At 39.4% G+C, this 8,289-nt stretch overlaps 1 pseudogene; it reads left to right on the top strand.

Annotated features, from left to right (window-relative positions):
• The first annotated feature begins 6,578 nt into the window (after window positions 1-6,578).
• Window positions 6,579-7,538, top strand: LOC142450828 (large ribosomal subunit protein uL18 pseudogene; annotated as a pseudogene).
• Window positions 7,539-8,289: the final 751 nt, after the last annotated feature.

The raw sequence follows: 8,289 nt of genomic DNA, 5'->3' as shown, positions 1-8,289 counted from the left end.
TATATGATGAGAGCAAGGGGTCATTAAAAAGACAAGAAAAAAAGAAAAGGCCAAAATGGATGTCAGAAGAGCTTCTGAAACTTGCTTTTCAAGGTACCATCACTAAATCAAAAGGAGTAAATGTTGAAGAAAAGGAGCTGAGCAGATTTCAATGGGAAATTTGAAAGAAAAAAAAGTATTACAATGAGATAAGCAAAAACTACAGTTTAACTTCTCTAAAAGGGAAGACCACATTCCGGATTTCTTAAGTTGAAAGAATTGAAGAAAAAAATTCAAATCTCAAGTTGCAATTTTGAAAGACTTTATAGGCAACAAAAGGAGCCTTCATGGAAGGGAAACAGTCACTGAAGTGAAAACAATCAGTTGGCTTTCAGTCATTGCAGAATGCCACATATGTTCCAATTACCAATATTATTAAAGGAGGAAGTCCACGCTGCACTGAATGCATTAGCTAAAATCAATTCAGGAACTGAAGGAGTAGCAGTTGATATATTTCAATAAACAGATGCAACTCATCTATTCCAAGTGCTCATTCATTTATTCAAAAATTTGAAAAAATGCCAACTGGCAAATCCACTGGAAAATATCCATACTTATCCCCATCCCAAAGATAGGTGATCTAATAGAACATAAAAATCATCTATCAGGCATCTATCACATGCAAGTAAAATTTTCCTAAAGATAATTAAAAAATGATTACAGCAGTCCATTGATAGAGAGAACTGCCAGAAATGCCTGGAATTTTCAGAACAGAACATGGAATTACATCAGACAGTTAGATCATGGTTGAAAGCAGAGAATATCAGAAAGATGTTTAATTGTATTTTTATTGATTTATGCAAAGGTATTTAGTCAACTGTGTGGATCATGACCACTATGGGTTACATTGTGAAGAATCAGAATTCCAGAACATTTCATTATGATCGTGTATAATGAAACTTATGCATAGATCAGCAGTTCTCACCCTGTGGGTCATGACGCCTTTGGGGGTGGAACAACCTTTTCACAGGGTTGCCCGATTCATAACAGTAGCAAAATTACAGTTATGAAGTAGCAACAAAAATAATTTTATGGTTGGCAGTCACCACAACATAAGGAGCTGCATTAAAGGGTCGTGGCATCAGGTTGGCAAAGGTTGAGAACCACTGGCATAGACCAAAAGGTAGCCAGCGAACAGAACAGGATATTATCTGATTTAAAATCAGGAAAGGTATGTGTCAGGGTTGTATTCTTTCCCCATACTAATTGCATCTGTAATCTAAGCAAAATACATAAAGAATGTGGCATCAGGATTGAAGGAAGGCTTATTAACAACTGAAATATGCAGATGACACTACCTTGTTTTCGGAAAGCCCTGAAGACTTGGAGTGTTTACTGACGAAGATTACAGTCTTCAGTATGGATTATACCTCACCATGAATAGCATAAAAATCCTCACAGCCAGTGAGTAATATCATGAAAAAGAAATCAATAAATTGTCTAAGATTCACTTTTGCTTAGATGCACAATCCATCCCCATGGAAACAGCAACCAAGAAAACAAATGGCATTGCATTCTACAAATGTGCTGCAAAACACCTTCTACTCCTTGACCTCCTCCCTTTAAAGATGACCTCGGGGTCATGGTTTCAGGGGTCATTCAGACCCTGTAGCTCCAGATTCTCACTATGGTGTGGTTTGCATTTCTCTCATAACAAATGATAGGAGCCCAGTTGGTAGAATGGCTTATGTATTGGGCTGCTAACCCGAAGGTTAGCAGTTCGAAATTCCCAGTTGCTTCTCAGGAGAAAGATGGTGTCCTTTACTCATAAAGATTTACAATTCCGAAACCCACCAAAGTAGTTCTACTCTGTCCTATAGAGTTGCCACAAGTCAAACTTATCTTGATGATAGAGTGTTTAGGGGTTTTTTTTGTTTGTTCTATCGAGTTCTTAAAGATGTTGAGTATCAAAAAACAAAACAAAATTAAAAAAACACCTCCTTAAAGCTTAAATGTTAAAAAGCAAAGATGTCCCCTTGAGGACTAAGGTGCTTCTAACCTGAGACACGATCTTTTCATTCATCCCACCGCCACAATAAAAGTGGGTCCAAAAAGGATTTATGCCTATGTGATGGAGCCCTGTTTACATAGTGGGTCATGCATTAGGCTACTAAGTACAAGGCCAGAAGTTCAAAAGCACCAGCTGCTCCATGGGTGAAGGATGAAGATTTTCACTCCTGTAGAGTCAGGGACACCCTCAGCATTTCTACTCTGTTTAATGATCGCTTGGAGTCAGAATCAACTTGACGGCAGTGTGAGTCTGGGGTTTGATTTTTGGTATTCCCATAGAGGTGGTGAATATACAATGTACCACAGACCACCAGAAGAACAAACAAATCTGCCATGGAAGAAATGTCTTTGTAAGGTGCACTTTGGACAGGTTTATCAGGAAGGATCAGTCCCCGAAGAAGGCCATCATGCCTGGTAGAGGATCAGTAGAAACGAGGAAGGCCCACAAGCAGATGGATGGGTCCAGTGGCTTCAGCAATGGACTGAAACATAGCAGAGTCTGTGAGGGTGAAGCTGGTTCAGTGTTTTGTTCTGTTGTACATATGGGTGGGTCACTATGAGTTAGACTCACCTCAATGGCACCCAACACCAACAGCTGGTACTTCTCAGGGGCCCGGGGGAAAACAAATTATTTGGGTACACACACATTATTTATCCCATGCAGGGGTTCATTCAGAGATCTTTTCTTAATTAATCCACTTACCTGTAGGTGGTGGATTAATTAAGAAGTAGGGAGGAACTGAAATGTAGGGCTTCACAGAAACAATCATTAAGTTGTTGTGTTATTAAAGTCTTGTGAAAAACTAAGAATAAATTAAAATGTTGTATTTTTAGACCTTTGACCTAATAATGCCAAGAAAAGGCACAGATTTCTTCTGAGACAAAGCGCTTGGTCCTTGTTGCTTAGCTGCATACATTATGTATTCATGATTGTCTGTGGAACAGCTAACTATTGACCACTTCAGGCTTCCTCAGTGGTTTCAATCAAGAAACTGCGGACAGATGAGAATGAATAATTAAGTACATGTGGTAAAGGAGCAATTTGATACACAGCAAAAGAGGTTTCCTTTCTGAATGAAGACACCATGGCATGTGATCTGCATTTCTCAGGGTATAGATAATTTCCTATACATTGCTTACAACTGTAGGGATGATTGCTAATCATTTATTTATGTGAATGTACTAGAAATAAAATCTTTAAATGGTCATTAAGGATTTAAATCCACATCTTCTTGTTTACCCATTATCATTATCATGCTAAAGAGAAACATAGATTTACTCTCTAAATGTTAAAAACACTGGGGCACTGAATGCTGGTTCCTGTGAGGCTCCAAACACACTCCAAAGGCTGAAATGCCACCAAGGGAACTGGACTCTGCCTCAAACACACCTGTAACCTAAGGAATTAAGACTGAAGATACAGGCATTTTAAGAAGCAGACGCCAGCTATACACAAGCATTGAGCTGTCAGTAGATGATATCAATGCCCCATATGTTGGAATACAATATATATTATTCGGGAAAACCAGACTGACACTCTCAGTGAATATTGTTCTAAGATTTCCCTGATAACCAACTCCCACTGTTTGTATAAAAAGCGTTCAGCCATGAAAGGATTTGTTCTGTACATAACAAATAATTCAGTTATTTCGATATGTAGTTAGCCTGCTGTGGCCCAATATCCCTCTTTCAAGTGTGTTTTAAAAATCAGTACCAGGGGCTAATCGATGCCAATATTAACAGAAGATCTTTACACTCCAGGGTGATAATTGATAAGACTCTCTACCTTAAATGACAAGGAGGTCTCTAAGGGAAACCAAAGGCAAATTAGAAGAAGAAAAAAAGACATAGATCTGGGAATGGGTTTGGGGCTCTCACTAAATCCTGGCTCCAATTTAAGAACAATTAGTCCTTACATCATAAACCTGCTCAATACTCACCCTAGGAAGGAAACATAGAAGGTGTGGCTGCTGTAGCCACATGTGGTGGAAAAAGTAGACGGTGCTCGACTATCAGAAAAGATAGCTCTGGGGTCCTAAGGCTTGTTTACAAACAAGCAGTCATCTAACTGAGGTATCAACTAAGCCAACATCGAAGAAGCACTCCAACATCAGCGACCAAAGGATTACAAGTTATATAATTTGAAACCAAAGGAGGAAATAAGATCTGAGCTTAAATTGTCAGATTCTGGTTAGTAGAGGGCTATGGCAATCCATCAGAGAGAGCCCAAGATACAGATACAATGAGATCTATACAGGGAATAGACCTCCAGTGATTTCCCTCTATATGCAATGGAGGGATGGGAATAAACTAGCTACAAAACAGAGGGCCTTGGAGAGATGACTATAGCAGATCAGAAGGGGATAAACTTGACTTGAAGCTCGTCGATTGATCCCTCCCATGCATGTTGCGCCTGATAGCGTTTTCAACATTTTGTGGGGTGGGTTTTTTGGTTTGTTTTTCCTTTTTCTTCATAGTAGGGCTAAGCTCTGATGTATTTTGCCACTGGGGTGGCTCGCTTGAATTTTTGTTATTTTTTTGTTTTCAGTCTCCAAAACCAGAATTGAAGACCCTATAGAGACAGCAAGCAGAATAAAGGTTCCCCAGGGGATACAATGGGTGAGGGTGGGGTGTCAATGAGAGATGATCTCAAGGAGTTCAAAAAGAAAATGTTTTGAAACTGGCTATGGTGGAAATTATACGATATTGCTTCATGTGATTGAACTATAGATTGATATGATATCTGTATTACCTACCAGTAGAAAGGTGTGGTTGGGGGAAAGTTAAAAGCAGATAACATTCCTTTTGTAGCTGTCTGGTATGGATCCTGGAGAGATAACATAATTATTTACAGAAGTAAAGGAATATACCATATTGATATATCATACCCAGCTTTATCTTCTTACAGACAATATCTACCTATGTACTTATCAACTTACTTATCTATCTACTTACCCATCTTGAACTTGTTGAGACCTATCTTGAATTACAAAGCTATGCATGATACAATAATATTTACTTGCCTACAAGGAATATCAGTGAGGACAACTATTATTCAAATTTATACACCAACAAAAGTAATGAAGAAATTGAAGAATTCTTCCAATTTCTCCAGTCTAAAATTAACCAAGCATACTATAAAATTGGTAAGTAATAGTGAATAAAATTAAATAGATGGAAACAAAAAGAATCATCAGTAATTGGAAATATGGCCTGCGTGATAGAAATGGAGCTGGATATTGTATGATAGAACTTTACAACTTCCCCACTGAAACTCCCATTTTCAACAGCATAAATGGCAATGTACCTGTGGAAGACACAGAAATCAAATTGGCTGCATCCATGGCAAGAAACAATGGAGAAGTTCGGTAGCCATGGCCAAAACCAGGCCAGGAACCAACTGCGTAAAAGTTGGATGACGAACAAGTAAGACTGAAGAAGAATTGATACACATGAATTATGGTGCTGGTGAAGAATATTCGAAGTACCATGGACTTCCAGAAGAATAAACACATCTGTCTTGGGAGAAGTACAGTCAGTGACTCCTCAGAGCCCCAGGTAGTGAGACTTCACCTCATGGCCTTAGGACTCGTCATCAGGAGAGGTCCGTCCCTGCAGAAGGGAGAGCAGGGGCAGGGGAAAGAGGAAGACCCGCAAGGAGACAAGCGGACACAGTGGCTGCAACAATGCACTCAAACACACAAGCCATTGTGAGCATGGTGCAGGATTGCGTAATTTCATTCCATTGTACTTCAGGCTCTATGAGTCAGAACTACTGGACAGCACCCAACAACAACAATATATGATATGTTCTTCAACACCCTGCCTGTTTCACATAAAGGCCTTCTCACAGATACTGTACGAAGAAGAGGACAGGACAAGAGAAGGCATTTTAGAACTTGATAACTTGACGACGTTAGCCTGACAAAACAGCCCAAATATGCACCAGAGCAGGAAAAAAAAACAGATACAAAATTTCTATCACTTAATAAGGCTACTTACTGGCATCTCCTGACATATGATACTGGAACAGTTATTTCCATAAAGGCCTAGAAACGGTCATTTCCTTCAGAAAGTCAACAATTTTGTCATCGCATCATGACTCTAGAAGAAAATGTGCTGATTAGGTTGTGTCTATACAATGTAACTATTAGCTATAACAAGAGAAAATTACTTTGTTTTTAAGACATTGTTACAGTCAATAACATGATCCATTATATCCATTCAAAATACATAAGATTGATTCTCTCCAATTCTGAAAGAAGCTAAACCAAGATTTAAGGAAGAGGAAGGTCTTTGTCTGACGATTGATCCTCCAAGCTCAAAGTTTCCAGAAAAATCACAGATATCATTTGCCCCATATGCTATATCTCATTAAAACAAAAATTATAATGTCAAATAGTTGGAATAATCCATGTCCTTTGAAGCACTGGATCACAAACAATCACAAGAATGAACAGAGTCGCTTTTCCCACCCCCTGTAGAGCCGCTCGCCCTGCCGGTCTGTGGTGATGGGCGCTGCTCTCTTTTCCGCAGGATGGGGTTTGTTAAAGTTGTCAAGAACAAGGCCTACTTCAAGAGATACCAAGTGAAATTTAGAAGACGACAAGAGGGCAAAACTGATTATTATGCTCGAAAACGCTTGGTAATCCAAGATAAAAATAAGTACAATACACCCAAATACAGGATGATAGTTCGTGTAATTAACAGGGATATCATCTGCCAGATCGCTTATGCCCGTATCGAAGGGGACATGATTGTCTGTGCAGCGTATGCTCACGAACTTCCCAAGTACGGTGTGAAAGTCAGCCTGACCAATTACGCTGCAGCATATTGTACTGGCCTGCTGCTGGCCCGCAGGCTTCTTAATAGGTTTGGCATGGACAAAATCTATGAAGGCCAAGTGGAGGTAACTGGAGATGAATACAATGTGGAAAGCATTGACGGTCAACCTGGTGCCTTCACCTGCTATCTGGATGCCGGCCTTGCCAGTACCACCACTGGAAATAAAGTGTTTGGGGCTCTGAAGGGGACTGTGGACGGAGGCTTGTCTACCCCTCATAGTACCAAGCGATTCCCTGGTTATGATTCAGAAAGCAAGGAATTCAATGCAGAGGTGCATCGAAAACACATCCTGGGTCAGAACGTCGCTGACTACATGCGCTACCTAATGGAAGAGGATGAAGATGCTTACAAGAAACAGTTCTCTCAATACATAAAGAACATCGTGACTCCTGACATGATGGAAGAGATGTACAAGAAAGCACATGCCACTATACGAGAGAACCCGGTCTATGAGAAGAAGCCCAAGAGAGATGTGAAGAAGAAGAGGTGGAATCGTCCCAAGATGTCTCTTGCCCAGAAGAAAGATCGGGTAGCTCAGAAGAAGGCAAGCTTCCTCAGAGCTCAGGAGCGGGTTGCAGAGAGCTAAGCCAAACCATAATTTTCCATGAGGATTTATTACATAAATACAATAAACTATTTCAAGCAGAAAAAAAAAAGAATGAACAGAGTCACCTCTAGGAGAAAGCCAACAGACATCAGATCTGCGTTACAAACCCAGCTCTGGGAAAATCAGAAGAAGTAAGGAATGTTGACAAGAGAGTTATTTTTTTGGACATATAGACCTGATTCTCAGCAAAAAAATATTTATAAACACTCTGCTAAAATTCACAGTGAAATATACTGAGGTCTGAAAGTAGACATCACAACTTAAAAAATAAACCACAAGGAAATAAATGGCTATGAAATACTTGGTGAATGTCTTGCTGAATTATAACAAATAATATTCAGCAGGTCCAATAGATATACATATATATAACTAATTTGATCTATAAACATTCACCCAAATTCTGTATTTCTAATATAGTACAGCCTACTCTTCAGGCTAAATATCTAAACAAGAAAATTATATTTTTAAGCCCCAAATATGCTACTAATTATCTCTGTACTTAGGAGTTAAATCCTAATGATGATCCCTGAAAGGTGAAACAGAATTGGGGATACATATTTCATAATCAATAAGACTCTGTCGGGGTAGCTGCTTTTCATCTAGTTGTGCATTTGCAATGCGCTAGGATTACTAACCATCTCAGCTCACGTGAAGGATCTCGGTTTCACCACTGAAAGGTCTATATCCCAGAAAGCCACTAGCTCTAGGCAAACTAAAAGGATTGCTCTTACAGCTAAGACCAACAGAAGAGAATATTCACATAATCTGAGCACTGATTTATAGATGAG

Source organism: Tenrec ecaudatus, chromosome 6 (assembly GCF_050624435.1).
Source record: "Tenrec ecaudatus isolate mTenEca1 chromosome 6, mTenEca1.hap1, whole genome shotgun sequence".
NCBI lineage: Eukaryota > Metazoa > Chordata > Mammalia > Afrosoricida > Tenrecidae > Tenrec > Tenrec ecaudatus.
The sequence above is the reverse complement of the archived record's forward strand: the minus strand, read 5'-3'. Positions and strand labels throughout refer to the sequence as shown.